Here is a 22,838-nt window from a genome sequence, read left to right on the forward strand (position 1 = left end):
CCATCTTATATTGTGATGGTAAGCTTGTATTTAGCTTGGGGGGAGAAGTGTGACGTGGGGGTTTGCTATGAGGACTTTTTTATGATTGTTGGTGTTGTTGATCTTCTTGCCACTTCGTGTGGTTGTGTATATATGATGGGTTTATGAGGGTTTTGAGGTTGTTTTGGCCATTTGGCCTTGTGTACTAACATATTTTCTTGGTTATTTTTGAGTTTTGCTTTTGGTATGGTTTCATTGAGGTGGGCTCACATTTTCCACCATTGCCTTGCTCGTCGATCTTTTGGTGAGTTTGCTCAGTTTTTACAGGTTCTTTGCGGGACTTGCTCCCACGGCATCTCCGGTAATATCCTTCTATCTCACATCCATTCTTTGGGATGGGCATATTTCATATGGGGCATTTGGTTGGATGGGTAGTTGTGCCCCTCCTAGTTTTGTTTTAGGCCTTGGGGACATGGCCTAATTCAAGCTTGGGGGAAGTTTTGTTGTGTAGTTGCTCATATCTTTGAAATCATGCCTTATGTGCACATGTATATATTAGTTTCTTTGGTTTTAGTTTGATTTTTTTTTTTTTTTTTATAAGTAAGATTAGCTTCATTAGCAAAAAAGTTGAACCAATTTACAACCTAGGATAAGCTTTCAGAGAGCTCATCCCCTACCAAAAAACATGACAGCATTCAAGTGAAAGACCCAAGCTATACAAGCATTTTACTCTGCCACCAATCCTGGACTCTACTACTGATTCTGGGAATCCCTAATTGCTGCATTCTATCTATTACACTTTGTTGTACAAATCTAACTGTATGAGTCACAGTAGGGAGCTTTTGGTTCCAAAGAACCTCATTTCTAGCTCTCCATATTGTGTAAATTGTTGCATTAATAGCAGCATACATGACATGCTTCTTTTTTTTTTAGTTTGATTTTAGTTTCTATTAATTTCTTTTGTTTTCTTTTGTTTCCTTTTGTTGTGATTTCTTCTTTTCTTACTTTTTCTTTCCCTTTTCTTTGTTTTCCTTTCCTTTTGTCAAGGCAAGTTTTTCTAGGTTTCTTAAGCATTATTCTTGATTTACAATTAGTCAAATCCATTCTTCAGAGTCTTCAATCGGAAAACTTCGCTCCGATCGCTTAAGCTCAACTTCAAGCTGAACTTGTAGGCTAGAATGCTTTTATTTCTAATTGGTAAATGTTTGCACAGTTTTCAATGTCTTGGGTCGAATCTAGGATTTAGGTGTTAAGAATGTTGGTTAGAACTTTGGGTAGCATGAGTCTTGAACCCTTGGTTTGTGGTAAGACGTTGTCGATCTCTCTAGTGACTTGAAACCGGAGAGGGTAGTATTTGCTCCCATAGGTGAGGATCATGTTCACATTAGCCCAAACACATTGCATACATATATTGAGTGGCATGGATCCTTGGCATTGACTTTCTTATCTCCCGAATTTGACTTTTTCCTTCCCGAGACGGTGACCGAACTACTTTAGGGGACGATAGAGGCATTTCTTTCGGTGACTATTTTTCTTTTTAGTTTAGGACTTTATTTTCTATTTTTTCTCATATATTTTTGTTTGCATTTACCCCCTTGCTAGCCATTTGAGCCTTACCCCTTCATTTCTGATAAGCACATTCCAAGCCTATTAGCCTTTGTTTTATTTTCACCCTTAGAAATGATAGTGAAGCTTTGAGTTATGATGCTTGATGGTTTTGAATGATTATGCAAAGTTGAAGAATGATTGATATTGGTATAAATGGCAAAGTTTGGGAATTATGATGTATATAGTGAATAAATAAGCAAAAGCAAAAAGAGAAAGGAATGTTTTGAAAAACCCAAAAATAGAGAAAAACAAGGCAATGAGAAAAGTTTCAATTGAAACAAAAAAAAGAAGAGAAAATCAAATCAAGAAAAGTTCAAAAAGAGTTTTAGTTTAGTTTTGTTGTTGAATAAGCTTGGGGGTACCCCAAATAAGTGGTATGAGTTTGTTTTGGTTCGATTAGCTTGAGTTGAGTTCATTCATTGCGTTTCACTTTAGATTTGAGCACCAATTACCAAATTTGTCCTACACCTTACCCCTAGCCTAACGATACACCCTAAAAAGTCCTCTTGACCCTTTTAAGTTGAGCTTTGTCGGTGGAGGGAGGATTTGGTCAAATTTATGGAATGAGATTGTCATGCTAAGATGTCGGGTAACCTTCTCTTCTCCCTTGCAATTCTTGTTTTCCGGCGCCTTCGCGGCGTCATGAGAAACTATTCTTAAGGGTGGATGGGATCTAGAGATTTGACGTGGTATGCTCGGTTGAAGGGGAATTGATAAGTGCGAACCCTTAGTTCTCTTTGCTTGGCACTTTAATCCTTCACTCGACTTAGGACATTGGTTAGCGTGCATTCGTTTATTTTGTTAGTAATATTAGCATTCTTTTGTGCTCGTTCCATAATAAAGGCCTTTTTCCTGAGTTTTGTAGTTTCATTTTTCATTTTTCTTTCTTTTCTATTTTCTTTTCCTTTCTTTCTTTTTCTTTTCTTTCCTTTTCTTGGTTTGTTTTCCATTTTAGGTCTTGCCTTGATTGTGTTTTTGGAAGAGTTATGGGTGATTCTCTTTGGAAACCCTTGCGAGATCCCACTCGCCCTCATGAGCGATATTGGGGTTTAAAGACCTTGTTGCATGCACTTAAATGCAACCGTGATGAAGGAAATATGTCCTTGACCCAAGGTGCATTAAGTCTAATACCAAGGTTCAGATTAATTGCGAACAATTAATTCAATGACATCAAGTGATCGGAACAGCTAGCTGGATCAATGCTTCCGATCAGTGAGTTCTAATCAATATTAAACTCACAGCTTACTCTTGACTGAACCTACAAGGTCACACCAATGACACGTAACAGATCACCGGATTAAATGAATCGGAAATTCATTTAATAGCTTTTCGGGAATTAGTTGGAAAACACATTATACGTTACGACCTTGCATCGGAATCGTATATCCGTAAACTGGGCGACACGAATAAATCATATCGTACGATGGTGATTCGTCGTATACGAAACGATAAATAATATCCGGAACGATATTAAGTCGCGACTACGAGGAGCAGCCCACGAGCCGAGTGCGCGAAGCACTCAAGGCCCATGGGCGCGGGGCACGCAAGCAAGGCCACAACAATACGGCAGCGCTGGCCCATGGCCGAGCGAGCGGCGCGTTTGCGCTCGGGCCGAAGCAGCGACACAGCAACAGCAGCGCGACCCATGGCCCAGCTGGCTGTGCTCGTCTTGCGCAGGCTTGCTGGCCGGCCTTGCCCCTTGTGGCTTGGTCGGTTAATAAGGTTATGTTAATAACCTTCTAACCCTTTTTCCAACACACACAATTCATTCATACTAAAACCCTAGAGTCACAGAGAACCCTAATTCTCTTTGTGCCTCCAAAGTAAGTTCTTCCTAAAAGCAAACTATCTTGATCGATTGTCCAAGCCACGATAATCAAGACGGATCTGATCGTGTCGGTGAACCAAGTAGAGGAACGACAAGTGGAGTTCTAAGTTCGTGTTCGTTGACAATTTGTGGAAAACACGGTTCAAACGTAAGTATGCTTAATCTGTGCTTTATACATGCTTCCTGGCTATGGGGATTGTTTCCGCACATGTTATTATGTTTAACTGTATTCCCCTACAGTGGTATCATTATCCTTATGTATTCAAAGCATATTTTAGCATGATTTATTTGTTTTTGCATCTGTCGAAAATTTGGGATTTTTTGTTGAATTTTCGGAATTATTATGAATTATTGGATGAATTGCGTAATAAGCTGTTCCGAAATAAAAAAGATTAGTTTTTTCGATTTTTAAAACCCTAATCTGATTGAAAAAGATTTTCTAAGATCAACTCATGTGAACGAAATTGCAAAACCAGGCCTCAAAGTGTCGTTTTTTGGGCGTTTTTGTTAATTTTTAATAAAAATTAAAAGTGTCGGACAGTAATTCAATTAAAAGGTCAACCTAAACTACTCGGAATTGCTTGACATTTTGACACAATGTTGCTGGGTATATTCTTGATCTATGGTAAAAATTTCAGATTTGTCCGACAAATATAAACCCTAATTTTTCCTTTCCCCAATTCGTAAAATTTAGAACCCTAATTGTTTTTTAAATAATTTTGGTTTAAAAATTCGGTTAATTGGGAAAGGAAATATAATTTCATGGGTCAGTGGCAAATTTTATAAATTATTGGATTAAAATTTTGAATGATTTCGTTAATTTTAATCGCACTTAAACCTAATTATTAAAATCTGAAATTTAAATGTTAAAGAACAATTTAAAGTTTGGGATTTTATTATTTAAAATTTCAAAATTTTCAAGTTGATTCGTTCGTTCTTAAAAAATTTGAATAATGTTAGCCTTGATTTAATAATTACACGAAATTGGATTGTCGTTAAAAATCCAATAATTTATCAAATTAATCCAAAATTTAATTATTAAATCGTTGGATTTAATAATTAAATCGTTAAAAATCGTTGTTTTTCGAAAATAAAAATCGTAACTTTTTGAAAAATAATATTAATGCAAGTTCGTGAAATTAAATTTATTTTTAATTGAGTTGGTCCTTAGGCAAGAACCAAAGGCACGAACACGATGTGTGGTGGACGTATGGCTCGACGAGCCATGCGGGGTGCTGTACAAGAGCCAAGCCGCAGCGACACGGGCAGCAGCAAGCAAGCTGCGTGCCTCGTGCGCACGGGCGAGGAAAGGGCAAGCAATGCTTGCGGGTGCTGCGAAGAAGCAAGGCGCAAGGCCTGCGACGTCCAGCGCAACGATGGCTCGACGACGAGCGCGCAGGGCAGCGACGAGCAGTGGGCATGCGCGCGCGCCAGGCTGCGGGGTGTGCGAGCTTGCTCTTGCACTTCGTAGGCCACACGCAAGGGCAATGGGCTGGGCGCAAGCCTAGCCCAACTATGCACTTGGACTTTTTTCGTTGAAAATTGCTTATTTCGTTGGGCTTCGCATATTTGCATTAATTTGGGCTAACGGGATATTTAATTTAATATTTTATTTGCTTGGGCCGGGCCGCGAGTTTTAATTTAATATTTCATAATTAATTATCCGGAATAATTATTGGTTTGAGTGGGAGCCACTAAATGAAATTAAAATGAAATAATTATTTTTTTATTATTTTCGTAGGTCGCATTATTTTAATTAAATTCAATTTTAATTAGAATAAAGTATAAGGATTAATAATTTGGAAATTGATTAATCTTTTAGGACGCGTTTATGTGAACGTGAATTTTAATTAATTCACGTAAATACTTGCATATTTATATGGGCCATTCGTTTTAGCACACGAATGGGTGAATGCATTGAATATATATTTTATGTAATGCAGGTACTCCAAGTGACTAGTATGGCCATTTAGGATAGTTAAATACGGTCTGCGTACCGTTCTATCTTTGAATGTAAAGTTTTAAATATGGTTTGCGTACCATGGAAATTTTGATGTAATTTATTATTTTCAATTATTTCTAAGTTTAGAACTTTAAGTTAGCATTTGAACGAAGATTCAAGACGATGCCAAGCTAACAAGGAGGTGATGAAGATTGGATGCTTCAAGACAAGATGTTTTGGGCCATACTAGAACACCATTTATTTATGCAATTTAATATCACTACTACAAAAAAGGGCATAGAGTACTGTTGAAATACACTTTATAGGACGCCTTAGAGGCGTTCTCCAACTCAGCGCACTATAAAGTTTATAAAACGTATAAAAGAAGCGTTTTATATACCTAGTTATAAAGTACAGTGATAAGAGGCAAGCGTCCTCTATTCCCTTCCTAAAATCAGAAAATAAAGAAGGAATATAGAACGGTTAATGTACTTAACCGTCTCCTATACTCTATAATAAAGCGCGTCTTCCGTACATAACCGTCCTCTATTCTTCCTGTTAAATATTGAAATACAAAACATCTTCCGTACATAGGCGTACTATATACTTCGTGTTTAATATTAAGATAAAAAGCGGTTTCCTTACACAACCGTTCTATATTCTCCCCCTTTTTTTTATTATTATAAAATAGCAGCACACATGTCCCTAAAATATGATATTACCATCCTAGCTCATGTATGTAAACCAAATCTAAATAGATAAAATTAAAATGATATCCAAACAATCTTTCCAAAAATACTTTTATTCAATAGCAAAATACTATTGTTCATTCAATAAAAAAATCACATTATTCATCGACAAAATGATCCATACAAGGTACGACAAAAAAAACGATTCCATTGTCAATAAAAACAAAATCAAAGAGCCTCTGCAGCCTCTGCAGCAGCACCGCTGGAGCTTCTGTAGGGGATTCTGTAGCAGCAGCATAACCAGAGCTTCTGCACCCAAATTTGTCAACCATTACAACATAATTTGCAGCAACCTGCAGTCAAATAAGCCACACGAAAACATTAAGAAAAGGAGTCTGTAAAAGCAAGCTAATTTGTCACATACAACAACAATAAAATTCTTTAGTTTAGATAGATACAGAATGTTGGCTTAGTTCAACATTTCTGCGCGACACTTCTATTTAGGACAATACATTACAAGTATACTTATATAGAACTTTGCAGGCAAAATCCATTATAGTAACAAAAATCGGTATGGAAGGGCTAAATGCTGTGGTGAACACCGGGCCGTTCTGCTCAACACACCATGACATCCCAACATAGCACATTCGAGATCCCAGAATACCCTGCAAATTTGAACAATTTAATTTCTTCATGTTCAAAAAGCACAATCTCATTTCGCACTCAGTACAAGTTTTTAGTCTAGTTATTTGAAAGAATATCTTGGAAATTGATGGTCTTTCTAGTGCATAAAGGTAGATTATGAAATTCCTTCTAAGTAATCCATGTAGAAATATTTAGTGGGGCCTTTAAAATCTCTGTTAAAGGTTCATATTAGCATACTAACTACGATTACAAGAATTAAACACTATAATTAGAAGCAAATAATAAATCATCACCCTAGTCCTATAACCAAATAAAAGAGAATACCCAAGGCCTACACTCCTACAGATACAGCCTACAAGCAAAAATCACCACAATAATAATAATACCATGACGTACAAATAACACAGAGCAGTATATCATTAATATAGAATCTCATCAAAACCACCAACACATGGCCAGTGGAGCAGAGGATATGCAAAACGAGGAACTCCCAAGGTCATCCAACAAGTACACCAAATGTCAAGCTTGCGTATAAAAGAAGGATCACATGATATTATTACCTGTGCAAACAAAATTCCTGCAGGCACCATTGCGGAAATCATGAAATACTCTGTTTCGATGGTCCTGGATCATCTTCGCATGGATGTAAAAGGAAGAATAACCAAGCTCTGTAATTTTCTTGGCTAACAATTCCACTCGATTCACAGAATTGCAAAAATAATGGATTGCTTTATTTGCAGCTGGAAAACCAACCCCATAACAAGGTCAGAAAGCCATCAGATACATGCAAAAAAGGTGAAAACATACAACACATAAGATGACTGCAAACCTTTGAGAAAAGTGTGCTCAGGCAATGGAGCTTCTGTCTTTCTTCAACTAAAGCATAAAACTGGGTAATACCTTCGAGAGTAAGTTCATCCATAAGGTTGATGACGTAAGGCTTTTGCAAATATCTATCTTTGAAATCTTTGACAGTTACAGGAGAAGTAGCTGAAAACATCAATATCTGCCTGTTTCCAGGAAGAAAACTAATCGACTGCTCCAAAGAAGGTTGGAATTCAGGGGACAAAAGTTTGTCAGCCTGAAGATAAAATAGGTATTGAGCATCAGATACATACCCACTCACCGCCATCCATGTTTCCATTCTCACAAGTTAACTCATCGTTGTAAATCAGATAAATAAATCTATTGATATATAGTAGAAATTGGAGAAGATGAAGCATATGAAGGAGAGGAAGAAAAAGATGGGTGAAGGAACAAGATGGATGAAGGAAGTGGGTTAATTGAATATGTTTAACATATCAAAAAAAATATTTCATGGAAGGGTGGAAGTGAAACCAACTAATCATAAATACTAATGACAACTGATCCTATAATTTTTTTTATTTTCCGAAAAAAGATAAAGAATACTCCGTACATATTGATTTAGCAGTGGTTTGAACGTTGATTGAACAGTTATTCTTATATATAATGATAATGGTTTTTCTTTTATTTTTCTCCTAAGAAACCAGCTATTTCTCGTACAAGGTTTCTTGATTTAAGAAACCTCATTATAAAGATAAATGGTTTCTTATTTTTCTTTCAAGGAACCAGATATCTCCTAGCTTGTCAAACTAGATAAAAATTCACACAAAAGGGAAGAACTTGTAGAATAGAAGAAGTGGAAGAATTCAGATCAAGCTGCATGTACCTCGTCCATAACAAGCATGGAGCAGTCCTTCAGAACACATATACCCCTTTTGCAAGATCTAGTATTCTTCCTGGTGTTTCGACTAGCAAATGTACTGGTTGGTACAAACGCATTATATCATCCTTCAAACTAGTCCCTCCTGTCGTTACCATGACCTGGACCTTTAAATGCTTGCCAAGTTCTTTACATACTTGTGATGTTTGAAGGGCTAACTCTCTAGTAGGAACAAGTGTAACAGCTGTAGTGAACAACCAGGACACCTATTAAGCTACTAGACAAGCTATTATAAATAGATTGTGCAGCTGAGGCAGTGGTGCTTAAATTGCTTGAATAACTAACATATCAGATCATCACCTTGAGTTACATTGTTGTCTTGGTCAATTTTTTCCAGCACAGGGATGCAAAATGCAGCTATGTTTTACTAGTTCCATTTTCAGCTCTTGCAAGAATATCACTTCCTGTTAAAGCAATTGGTATACTTTCCTCCTGGATTGGAGAAGGACGTTCGAATCCCTTCTCATATATTCCCATAAGTAGTTCACGTTACAAGAAATAATCCTCAAATTCATTTCCTTTTGTAGCAGTGACATCCTAATACAGGATGAAGAGTAGATCAGCTTAAAATCATTCGAAAATAGCATGTTAATGAGAATTTCTGAAAATAAAACTACAAACTTCAGTCATGATCAAGAAAGCTTCAATAAAAATTGAAATTCATGATTTTGTTTTCATTCTAATTGGACTTTTGATTATTCTCGCAACATTAAGTAAATAAACACGAAACAGATACACCAGTCTTTAATCCATGGGTAAATCAAGCAGCCGAGCGAAGACTAACATTTGGACAACATACACCATATATTATATTCTCACAACATTAAGTAAATATACACCAAACAGATACACCAGTCTTTAATCTCCTGATGACGCTATCGATTTTCTGCAAGGGTGAAGCAGCATGCACTAATTCTAACAACTACACATTGAATCTACATATAGAACTCCATAGACAACAAATCAGTACTAAAAGCAGAAAATTCAAGGATAATCCAGATCCTTGAAGAGTTCAATTTTTCATTATCCCCATTCTTTCTCTAACTGCAAATTTCAATTTAATAAGACTTAAATGATATTATCTAAAAAATCAGTTTAATTGGACTAAATTCACCAGATTTTTTCGACAATAATCCTACTACATTAAATGTAATTCGATTTAATTATTATACCCTCCTCTATGATTTGACCTAAACCTTCAATTATGAAAGTCTCTTCCACACAAGTATCAACAAGAATTCGACATTAAAATTTCATAATTAAGAACATTATTAGTTGAAGGGTAAACATGTAGAACAAAATTAAGAATACCAACCTCGAAATTCGGAGTGTGGAGAGTCGATGTTCACCAGAGGTTGCAAAGAAGCAGTGATACAGTAGTGCGGCAGTGATCTGGTGGAGCAGCGGTGATCTGGTGGTCGCGCGATTATGGTCTAGGTTTTGCGGGAGATTGAATTTGGGGGTTTTGAACGATTATGGTTAAGGTTTTGCAGAAGATAGAGTTGTTTAGGTTTGCGGGAGGTTTTGGTTTGGGGGAGGTTTTTTATTTTATTGTTTGATTAATTTTTTTTTTTTTTTGAGGGAAAATATTGTTTGATTAATTTAAAACACCGCTTTATATGTTTTTTATTCATAATTCTACTATACATGTATATATTAAATATAATTATTTTTTATTATGGTAAAAAATATGAAACGGTTAAGTGACATAATCGTTCTATATTCTTTCTCCCATAGAACTGTTATTAGAGAAAACCGTACTCTAATATCCTATGAAACGCTTATCACACTTAACCGTACTCTATTTAACGTTACTTATTCCAACTTTTGTAGTAACGTTAAATAGAGTACGGTTGTTTATATATATATATATATATTATGCGTTAATGTATGAATGTATGTATGCTTTGCATGAATAGGTTGTTTCGTATGACTCGATTAGATTAAGTTCACTAAATAATCGAACCAACATAGAAACAACTAGGTCCAAAGTAATATTGAGTTTAAAAATTGCCTTCCAAATCAAGCACTTACAAAAAACTAAGGATCTAAGGTAGTAGGTTTACGCCAAAGCGAGGTGCTATTTTAGTTGACTTAGGTAGTAAGGCATCCCAAAGGAGCACTTTGATTGTGGTTTCAACTCAAACAACAATGGCACTATATTGTGGCAATGGGATAAATTATGTTATTAATTTATTAACCAAGAGTAATTTGGAGATTACTAGCAATAGGTTTTGCTTACCTAGAATCTTAAACTACTTAAGACATGCCAAAGTTGCTTAAGGATTTAGGACTTTTGGGGTCTTGGAATCGTTTCATTCTTTTTGGACCATGTTTTTTCTTTTTGCATGAATGAAATGTTTAATAGCTTTAATGATTGCATGCTTGCTTTTGTTTCAAAGTTATTGAAGTTTATGAATGGTTATTTATTGCAAATTCTTTTCGATTGTAGTAATCAAAATGGTCGCAAACATAACAACAATCATATCAGCTGAAATTCTGGATGTCGAGTTAGACTTTACTAATTTTCTTGAATGGAAAGGGAAACTTGTCGATATTTTGAAAGTTAATGGAATACACTATGTCATTGAACAACCTTTTCCTAGCTATGATGCGCGAGGAATGACTCTTGAAAAGTACAGAAGTTGGGCACTTCACAAGTACCTTGTCACGGAGTTCATCCTTAAGTCTATTCTTGAGAGTTGGAGACGGAGGTTCATTACTTTTGAGCCTCATGCTCTCCTAAGTCGCCTCGAGGATAGATGTTGTGCGGGTTTTCAACCCATGTGCCAAAGTGGTGGAAAAAGGGTTGATGAATTGGCTAATTCAATGAGCAATCTCAAGCTCATTACCCCACACAAATCGTGCCTAGAAGTCGAACTTCTAGAGGCACAAAGGCGCATTTACTCTGTCAAGATGGACAAAAACACATCAATTCGGTCTCATGTGGATATGATGTCTGGATTATTTTTCACAATCGAGAGACTTGGTGGTTCCATCAAAGAGTCAATAGCTATTGCACTAGTGCTGAATTCTCTTCACAAGGATTATGAGAGGTTTAAGATGCATTATCTCTTTAATCAGAAAGAGAGCACATTCTGTGAACTTGTGGAATTACTCGTGAAATTCGAGAGAATCATTAAGTTCAATCAAGACCTTTGAATGTGAGGTGCACTAAATTCAAGAAAGTAGGCAAGGGGAAGAAAAACAAGGCTGCATCTTCGTCCACTCCCAGAGAGAATCTGGCGCCTTCCAAGAGCAAGATGAAGAATAATGCTTCTCCTTCCACATTGCAATGCTTCAATTGTAGCGAAATTGGTCATTACAAGCGAGATTGCCCCAAACTAAAGGAAGAGAAGAAGGACGAAAATGTTGCTTCTCCTTCAGGTATGTATGTTATACATTGTAATCTTGCTAATTCTACTTCTTGGGTATTAGATATTGGTTGTGGCTCACACTTATGTTCTAATTCGCAGGGACTAAGGAGAAGTAGAAAGGTTGATAAAGGCGAGATGGATCTACGCGTGGGAAATGGAGCACGGATTGCTGCATTAGCCGTAGGATCTTATTTTATTTCTTTGCCTAGTGGTTTTGTTCTGGAACTAGAAAACTGTTACTATGTTCCTAGTATCACCAGAAACATCATTTCCGTTTCAAGTTTGAATTCTAAAGGTTTTAGTTTTCAATTTAAAGACAATAGTTGTTGTTTTGCTTTGAATGGAATGTTTTACGGTTCAGCACAACAAGAAAACGGTCTATATGTGCTAGATACGAGCAAACACATTTATAACATAAATACCAAAAAGGCTAAAACTGGTGATTCGAATCTCACATTTCTGTGGCATTGTCGATTAGGCCATATAAACACAAAGCGCATGGAATTACTTCAACGGAAAGGAATTCTAGAATTATTCGACTCAGACAAGATTGATCAATGCGAATCTTGTTTACTTGGCAAAATGAAAAAGCAACCTTTCTCAAAAGTGGGAGAAAGAGCAAGCGAACTACTAGGGCTAATACATACGGACGTATGTGGGCCTATGAGTACGAAAGCTAGAGGTGAGTTCAGCTATTTCATAACGTTTACGGACGACTTCAGTAGATATGTCTATATTTACTTAATGAAGCACAAGTCTGAATCGTTTGAGAAATTCCGAGTATTTCAAAATGAAGTAGAGAATCAACATGGCAAGAAAATCAAAGCTCTAAGATCGGATCGAGGAGGTGAATATCTTAGCGATGAGTTTGATGACCATCTAAAAGAATGTGGTATTCTTTCTGAATTGACTGCTCCAGGGACACCTCAATGGAATGGAGTGTCGGAACGGAGAAACAGGACCTTACTCGATATGGTCAGGTCAATGATGGGTCAGGCCAAACTTCCTTTACAGTTCTAGGGACATGCGTTGCAAACTGCAGCACTCACACTGAATCGTGCTCCATCAAAAGCTGTTGAAAAGACTCCATACGAATTATGGACTGGGAAACTTCCAAAGTTGTCTTTTCTGAAGATTTGGGGTTGCGAAGCATATGTCAAGCGATTAATTTCGGACAAGCTACAACCTAAATCTGACCAATGTTTCTTCGTTGGGTATCCAAAAGAAACAAAGGGGTATTATTTCTACAACAAGGTAGACAACAAGGTTTTCATTGCTCGTGACGGTGTCTTTTTGGAAAGAAATCACATTTCCAAATTGACAAGTGGAAGAATAATAGACCGCGAAGAGATTCGAGACGAACAACGAACTCAGATTTCTTTAGAATCAGTTCAGGTTGATGAACCTCCAAGGTCTTTAGAAGAGCCAGTGGGAGTAGTTCCTCAAAACGTTGTTGCCCCTCGTAAGTCAAGTAGAACTATTTTTCAGCCGGACAGATGGACAGGCGTCCTCTTGACTGAAAACTTAGACGTTCTCATATTGGATAGTGATGACCCTATGACTTACAAGCACGCTATGACGAGCCCAAGCTCCACTAAATGGTTAGAGGCCATGCAATCTGAAATAGACTCCATGTCTGAAAATCAAGTCTGGGATTTGGTTGATTTGCCGGATGGGTTTACATCTATCGGATGCAAATGGGTCTTCAAGTTGAAGAAAGATAAAGATGGAATTGTATACATATACAAGGCTAGATTGGTAGCAAAAGGTTACATACAAGTTCACGGCGTTGACTACGATGAAACCTTTTCTCCAGTCGCGATGCTTAAGTCTATTCGGATAATCCTTGCGATTGCCGCTTTTCATGACTATGAAATACGGAAAATGGATGTCAAAACTGCCTTCTTGAATGGTGTTCTTGAAGAGACTGTGTTTATGACACAGCCGGAGGGTTTTGTCGATCAAAAGAACCAAGGAAAGGTATGCAAGCTTAAGAAGTCCATCTACGGACTAAAGCAGGCATCAAGGAGTTGGAATAAACGATTTTATGAAGCAGTCAATAAGTTTGGCTTCATCAAGAATCAGGACGAATCTTATGTATACAAGAAGGTCAGTGGGAGTAAAATTGCATTCCTAGTCTTGAATGTTGATGACATACTGCTTATTGGAAACGACATTCCTATGTTGGTGTCTGAAAAGACTTGGCTTGGGAAGTGTTTCTCAATGAAGGACTTAGGAGAGGCACAGTACATATTGTGTATCAAGTGTTAGGTTATGATACATATAATTGAATATAAATCATGCGGAAAAACCATAAAAGCCAGGATTCCAAATTAATTGCCACATAACAATTAGCATAATTAGGATGCATACTCATTGTAGCGTGCCCTCCCTTGCTGCGCCCGAACCGAACAAGAACAAGTCTTTAGGACTCCAAGTGTCGTCCCTCCGTAGAAAGTCCACAGCACGTCCGGATCCGCCTTAAGATTGACTAACTAGAATCGCCCTTAAGGTACTATTATTTTCGGCAATATGGGAAAAGTATATGATTGAATTTTTTGCTCAAAATTCTCACTTTTAGAATACTTAAAACTCGATATAAAATATGAGCATTAATCACATATTTATAGGCTATGGAAAAAGTAATCGAATCCTACTAGGATACGAATTAATTAACTAGAATCTAATTAAAACTCTACTAATTAATTTATCCATTAGGAATAGGAATTTAATCATTAAACGAATCCTACATGTTTTAGGTTTCGTACGGAAGCACAAACAGTACTACACGAGCATGACCCGCATGTGCGCAGGCCATGCCCGCGCAAGCCCACGCTGCCGCTCAGCCCACGCGAGCTTCGCAGCCTGCTCGCAGCCCACTGCTCGCAACCATGCTCGCAGCCACGGCCTGCTGGGCCTGGCGTGGCCTTGGTTGTTCGTGTGGCGCGCTGGCTTGCTGGACGCGGGCCTGGCTTCGTGTTTGGCCTTCGTCTAGCAAGCTCGTGCGATGCTAATTCGTACGACGCGCTTCCGATTAATTTCCCGATTCCGGAATTCATTTTCGATATTAACAATATTTACCAATTTCCGATTCCGGAATTAATTTCCGTTTCGAACAAATATTTAATATTCCCGTTTCCGGAATTATTTTCCGACTCCGATAATATTTCCGATTCTGACAATATTTCCGTTTCCGGCAATATTTCCGATTCCGTCAATATTTCCATTTCCATTAATATTTTCCGATACGTACCATGTTTCCGTTTCCGGCAACATCTACGACCTGGATAATATTTATATTTCCGATACGATCCATATTTCCGTTTCCGGCAATATCATCGTTTCCGGAGTATTCACTATTTGCCTTTGACGATCTCAGCTCCCACTGAAACCAAGATCCGTCGATTCCGAATTTTCATAGATGGAGTATTTAATGCCATTAAATACTTGATCCGTTTACGTACTATTTGTGTGACCCTACGAGTTCAGTCAACAGTAAGCTGTGGATTAATATCATTAATCCACTTGAACTGAAGCGGCCTCTAGCTAGGCATACAATTCACTTGATCTCACTGAATTATTAACTTGTATAATTAATACTGAACCGCATTTATTAGACTTACCATTAAATGCATACTTGGACCAAGGGCATTATTTCCTTCAGTCTCCCACTTGTCCTTAGGGACAAGTGTGCATTTCCTAATTCCTTTATCACACGATGCTTGCTCTTGTACATAAGGTAAGAGTTGTCATCTTTATTATGTCCAGAGGTGTTTCTCGGTTTCAGAGTTCAACTAATCAAATAAACAGATAATTATAGCCTATGATTCATCTGAGCACGGCCATGCATTTTTACAGTTTCTAGCTCTCCGAGTGGCCTTGTACAACTTTCAGCATCTCATCCCGATTTATTGGAGGACAATCCCAATCTTGCGATCTTGAGATTAGACTTCGTTTGATAGGTGATTACCCGAGTGTTTCCTTTATAGTCTCCTTTTACGGTGCGACAGTTGACAACGTCAAAGTAAGTAGTTCTCAAACAAGTAATCTCAAATCACTCAGGTATTGAGGATTAGTGTCTAATAATTTTAATGAAATTTACTTATGACAGATTTTCATCTCTTAAAGTAAAGTTTCATAGGTCTATCCGATACTACTCTTCCCAAAGTAAGTATCTACTCAAATGATTACGACATTTCCATGTCCACATATTTCAAGAAACAGAACTACTAGTCATCTTGCATTCTAGTCGTCTAACGTTTTCTATGCGTCCATCTTTATAGAAAACTCCGACCAGGGACCATTTTCAACTTTTGACATTCAAGTTAATTTGATAGACATTTCTTAGTCACAGGACTGGTCCTGACAGTCTATCTTGAATATATCGTCAAATTGAAGGGACTCATCATTTAATACTAAACCAAGATTAAATGGAATATGAAAATAAATTTCATATATGATAAATGTTCAACCCTAATGTTTTACAACCATGGGCCTCAAACCCATCTTTAAAACAGTTCATGGAATTCAAAGCTATGCTTGATTTCCAGTGCTACAATGTGAGTGTTGCTTCTCACTTGTTGCATAGGTTTAGTTATCATGCTTTGCCAATCTTAATATCCTTTTCATCGAATGTTCTTCGAGATATGATGATAATATGTTTTGAGTTTGTTTATTATGTGATCTAGTCTTTCTTACTTCAATATTGGTTCTACGCATTTTGTAATGAAGAACCATCAAGTCAACAGACATGTGATCCATCCAAGTTCAGTGAAGAACTCTTTAATGTAAACAACTCTGTTTTATTGCTTCTTAGGCAATAATTACTTTTACTTCAACTGTTTAGGTTGTTGGTGATGCTTTGTTTGGATTTACTTATCCAAGAAGTTCACAGATATGCGGAAGACTTTCCAACTATATCTTAGAACATAGAAATTATTAATTTAATTTCCCACACAACAACTCATGGTCTCCAATCCATGTTGCCATTTCAAAACACGATGCTCTTTAGCTCGTCCTTGTCAATGGTTAACTCCAAAGGAATCTTGCTTGATCCTTTGCCAGTGTTTATGCGTGTAGTATCAATATTTAGCATATCTTTATTTCCTTGAGTCAAGAACTATTCCTATGTACCTTTTCAAGTACCATAAGTTTTTCTTGATCTCAATCTAGTTGATCTTCACTTAGATCAATAGAGATTGGTATATGTTCGTTATGCCTAAAGTCATACGATACGTTTTTGGCGATCCTCATATTATATTATACATGATAAATTCTTTTGCAGAATAATTCCCAATTGAATTCTATTCATGTAACTTTAGCTCATCTAGTTTCAGTAGATACTAAACCCAGCTAAATTCTTTGACATATAATATACGTTAAGAATCTCATTTAGACTCTTTGATGATTAACTTAGTAAATGCTTATATATAGTTCAAACATTCATTACTTAGATGTATTCACATGGGTCGAATATCTCCAATGGAGTCTTTCGTGTTTGATTTAGTAAATGCCATTACTTAATCCAAAACAATATCATCAGATCTTTGTAAATAGATCTTAATACCCAGTATGTACTAAGTTTCGCCTTGGTCCATCATTGATGAATAATTTCAAACCTAAGTTATTAGTATTTGATTGTTATTTCACAATAGAGAGATATGTGTGTGATACACATAGGACCAATTAAGTTTTACGTACTCCCACTAAACTTCTTATATATCTATAAGAATCATGTACATTTTATGAAACTCAAATGCTTATTAGCTTCACTAAAATACAATTCGGATTCCCAATTGCTTGCTTAAATCTGTACTTAGATTTCATAAGCTAGCTTTCCTTTTCAAGCATTTATTTGGATCCACAAATCCTATGACATGCCATGTACATAGTTTCTTCCAACCATTTGATTGAGGAATACGTTTTGTCATCCAATTGCCATATGTACCAATATGCAATCATTGCTTGAATTATAGACTTGAGCATTACGATTATGCATGAGGTTTCAACACAATCCACGCCGTGAATTTTCTTGTAACCTTTAGCAACTAATCTAGCTTTGTGTGTGAACACAATTCCATGTTTGATGGTTTCTATCCTTAAAACCAATTTGCAACCAATAGATGTAAATCATTCTTGCAAATCAACAAAATTTCAATTTTGTGTCATCAGAACATTGAATATGTTTTTATGGCCTTTAACCAATTAAAGATTAAGTCTATATATGGCCTCTAACCAATTTAGGGAATCTAGGTTTCGTCATAGCCTTCTTACAAGTCACAAACTCATTAATCAACATAATAGTTTGACTCCAAGTTGTAGGTTTCTTTACTGTCTAATAGAAGAATCTCATACTTTCATTGACCCGAACTATATGTTTCTTCACTATCTAATAGAAGAATCTTATAGTTTCAGTGACTTGAACTCTATGCCTACTTGGGTATAGAACATCAAACAATAAAATATCAATAGCCACTTGAAAGTCCTTTGAATATTCCGTTCTCCTTGAAGCACTTGTAAAGTCTTCTAAGAGATGTCTATTCTTTAAAGCCACTTCTAAATTCCTTAAGGAATAAGTGTTCGGATTTTCTGAGGAACTTCGAAAAGCCTCCGGAATGTTCGTTTATGTTTGTTGTTCGCCTCGAAGACTTTCGAGGTCTATTTTCTCCCACTTGTCATTTTGGAAACGAATCTCCAAAAGGACATTATTTCGAGCAAACAAACATTATGTTCTCAAAAATTCGTGGTAGAAACAATACCATTGTGTCTCATTTGAATAAATCACAATGAAACATATATCTATACTTGGGTCTTAGTTTATCGAATAACAAACACTAAGCTCCCACTGAGTTTAGCAACTCTTTATATATATATTATCGAAAAGATATTCTGACAGTACTTTTCAATATCTTTGACGAATTTGGTTTAGTTTGGTGGTAGTTGAGCATTTTTGTTTTAGAAATTATAGGAAAAGTCTTTATGATTCATCATTGATCGAATCAAGTACTAATTGACTTCGATCATTCCAACTTAGATATGCCATATCTTATGGAGCTAGATTGTGAAATTACAACACACAATCATTGATGATCATTCTTGACTTAAGTAATCATCAAGATGATCTAACCTAGATCTTTATGATTTCTTGCCAAGTGGATTTTATACTTCTGAATCTTTGAACTAGCCAAACAGATTCAAATTTATATCACTTTTAGTAAATAAATCCATATTAACTCAAATCTAGGTGGAATAATAAAGTCATAAAATCTTTCTTTAGCTTTGAACTCTATTGTCTAGGCGTTCTAACAATAGTTCATATCTTTTGTTACTTCCAACAAGTAAGACTAACTCGTCTTGAATGATCTAGAAATCAATCAACTTTCAAAAGTCCATCAAAATAGAGCTTTAGAAGGTTAACTTGTTGATATGGTCTAAGCAACAATGCCAAAGATTAGTGGAACTCAAATCAAGAGATTGATTTGAACCTAGTAAAGTTCTTATTGTTAAAGAGTTGTTTGTTTTAATCAAGCATATTGACTCAACCCGTAAATGACCATTTCATTCAAATAAACAAACAAACATTGTTTTAGTTTATCTGGAATGTGAGTCTTTCTGTGTTTGAAGCAGAAATTTAGGTATGCTGATTATGGAACAAAATAGCCATTAAGTTCCAGCCATGAAAGGACTTAAAACAAACTAGATGACCCTACAACTACTGTAGCATTGACATGCTTTATTTCCCATGTGTAGGTCATTAGTGTATCCTAGCTTCCATTGTTTGAGTTATTACCGAAGTAAGAACCTCAAGCAGTATATGATACCAAGGAAGTTTGATTGCTAGGTTACTTTTCTTTAAACATAAACTTATAGGTAGAAACGAAATCGTAAAATTTCTTTCATTTGTTCCTTGTTTTCCTATTTCTTGTACCCTTTCTTATAGTCTTAAGAATTGACTTCTGTAGTGTTGACTTTTATACTTTGTTAGACATGTCCAATGTCACTCTATCAAAGTTCTTACCAATAATTTATGTTGAATATTCTGTTTCAACTAGATGATTTTACCAGAAGCTTCTAAAGTTCTCTAAGCATCGATCTATTCGAATATCTAGGGACTAGACTCATTCGAGAATTAAATGGAAAAAGATATTAGGTTGTTAACCATTGGTTAAGCTTAACGTTTAAACTCAATGCTTTATGATCTCAAAACTACATTGTATTTTGAATTCACAAGCACCAATCGGTTTGCCATTCGACTTTGATATTCGAAAACAACCATAAAAGTCGATAAAAGAAACGTACATTTTTAAATTGCTCATTTTCTCTCATTTCCGTGAATCGTTCTTGGATTCACTACCAATCGAGGAAATTTACTAATACCTTTCTAAAAGGGTTTACTGTAGTGCAAGATATTTAATTAAAACAATAATTAAAACATACATTGAAGCATTCAAAGTCTAAACATTTATCATGAGTAATAACTTGAAAATTAAAGCAATCATGCAGTTTAAACAAGTCATTGGCATTTTATTCGAATTTATTGTTCCGGCATGTGTGAATAAAATGATTCCAAGATCCTTAAATCATTGAAGAATTAAGCACATTATGTATTTCGACTCAATTTTAAATATTTTAGGTAAGCAAAGCCTTTGTTAATAGTCTATAAACTACTCTTGGTTGATAGGTACGTCTAAGAACTTATTAGGTAAACCTATCGCATTTGCCACGACATAAAAGGACTCCTTACTTATATCGTTGATTTTCACCAAAACTAACATGTGCTTACAATTATTTGTGTACCTTACCCCTTTAGAATCAATAAGTAACACCTCGCTATGGCGGAAAACTATTACTAAGATTGATGTAAAGGTTATCCAAGTAAGTGTTATTTTGGCATGGCACCTTTTAACTCAATTTTAAAGTTTGGAACTTAAGGCTCTTACTATGTTGGTTAGATTTTAAGTGAACTAAAATCCTTAATCATGCAACATAATCAAGCCACAATCTCATGCATAATTAAGACATATTTAAAGCAATAAATAACTTAAAGCATGCATAAGACATAAATGTGATCTAGTATGGCCCGACTTCATCTCGAACTTCAACTTCAAAGTCCGTCTTGAAAATGGATTGGAAACTCCGTCTTGAATTTCAACATGGGAGGAGCCATTTTATTCAAATAGGATAAGCTATAATTAATCTAATTACAACTATTTGATGGTACGCAGACCATATTTAAAAGCAATAAAATTTGGTACTTTAGACCAGTATTACATTCAAACTAATGGTACGCAGACCATATTTTCTATCCTATTTGGGCCATACTAGTCACTTTTCAATAACCTGCAAAACAGTACATATACAATATATACCATTCACCTATTCATTATCATGAATGGCCCACATAGCTGGTTAGTAGAACATGTTATGCATCACATAAATATTTGGAGCAATTAATCAAGGGCACCAATAACCTACCAATTATTCAGTCCTTATTAATTCTAATCAAGTTGTTTTAACCTTAAAGGAATGTAGACCTAATCAAGAGTCTATGACTAAAACGCTCCCACTTAAACCAATAAATTTATATGCTTTACTAATTTTAAACATAAAAATGTATTTCCTAGTCTAACCGGAAACATACAAATTTAATTAAAATTTAAAGCTCATATAAATTTATAATTGAATCCATTTAATTTATTTTCCGTTGCATTAAATGAATGAATTTAAACTAATTCAAGGTTTTAATTTTAGTAAACTAATTAGTATAAATTAGAATTTATAATAATTAGATTATTCAAAATTAAATTCCGAGAAAACAATTTAAATTACGGTTTTTTCATGAAATGCCCCCGAGGTTTGCAAAAACGCACCAAATACCCTCGCGTATTTTGAATCACATAATATACCCCTATTTTTCCGTACTGTTCATGAGATGCACCTTCAGTTAACAGACGTTAGTCTGCCGTTAGTGGCGTTTTACTATTTTGCCCTTAATACATGTTTTTCGACATAAATTCCAAAAAAAAAAAATCTCAAATTCTTTCTCTTTCTCTCTCCTCTCAGATGTTCTTCCTCCTGCTCTCTAGTCGCCGACGGCTTCCGATTTCCGCTCTCTGGTCGCCGGCGGAGGCCGATCTCGGCCCAGGGTTCAACATCCTCGGTTGCACCGTCGATTCAGTGACCCAGTCAACTCTCCATCTCCTCCATTTCTGGCGACGCTCCTTCCAAACTTTCCAAAGATTGGAAACCACTATTGCTCAAACCCAGCAGGAAATTCGAAAAATCTGGATTAATTCTTGAATTCTTCGAGAAAAATGGATTCTCAAAAACCCAGTTGGAGACTTGGAGGAATTGGTGATACGTGATCCTCGTGTTCTTGCTTCTGATCTTAACAGAGGTATTAGGGTAAAATTCGAAGGAATTAAGGATTTAGGTTTCTCAAATGATGAACTGGCCAATCCATTGTGTGCCGCTCCAGCCATTTTTACCCTGCCACGGAGCAATACCTCAAGTGCAACGGGCCATCAACCCGGCAACCTTCAGGCACATAAACAACAATCAAATCAGGAGCACCAACCCCATTAAGAGACCAAAACAAATCACCTTCAAAATTTGACACAAATTCAAACACTCTTTTTACAATTCCCTCAGAAGATAGCTTTGCCAAGCTACCAACATACACACCCTCGGCTAAACCCGATAACCCGGATAAAGAATCAATTGAAGATGATTTTGACGAAATTGGGTGTTTTGATTTGCGATTGAATGAAATTCGAGAAGTTGAGGGTGTTGGGAATTGAGAGAGTGAGTAAAATTGAGCGGAGACTGTTTGAAGAAAATTGGGAGTCAATGTAGAAGCAGACATTGATTATGGTGGTGGATTTCCAGAATCGAATTCTAATTCTAGGATTTCCAACTTATTACTAAGATAGTATGAGCACTTAGTTAAGGAATTCCCTATAAGTGTTGTTGTAAGTGTTGTTGATCTGAATATCTTTGATAAAGTGGCTCAATTTTTGCAGCCTTT

At 36.2% G+C, this 22,838-nt stretch overlaps 1 pseudogene; it reads right to left on the bottom strand.

Annotated features, from left to right (window-relative positions):
* Positions 1–6,259: 6,259 nt before the first annotated feature.
* LOC110785939 (DEAD-box ATP-dependent RNA helicase 8-like) lies at positions 6,260–22,293 on the bottom strand (annotated as a pseudogene).
* Between the last annotated feature and the right edge of the window lie 545 nt (positions 22,294–22,838).

The sequence above is a fragment of the Spinacia oleracea genome, chromosome 4 (assembly GCF_020520425.1).
Source record: "Spinacia oleracea cultivar Varoflay chromosome 4, BTI_SOV_V1, whole genome shotgun sequence".
In the NCBI taxonomy this organism is placed as follows: domain Eukaryota; kingdom Viridiplantae; phylum Streptophyta; class Magnoliopsida; order Caryophyllales; family Amaranthaceae; genus Spinacia; species Spinacia oleracea.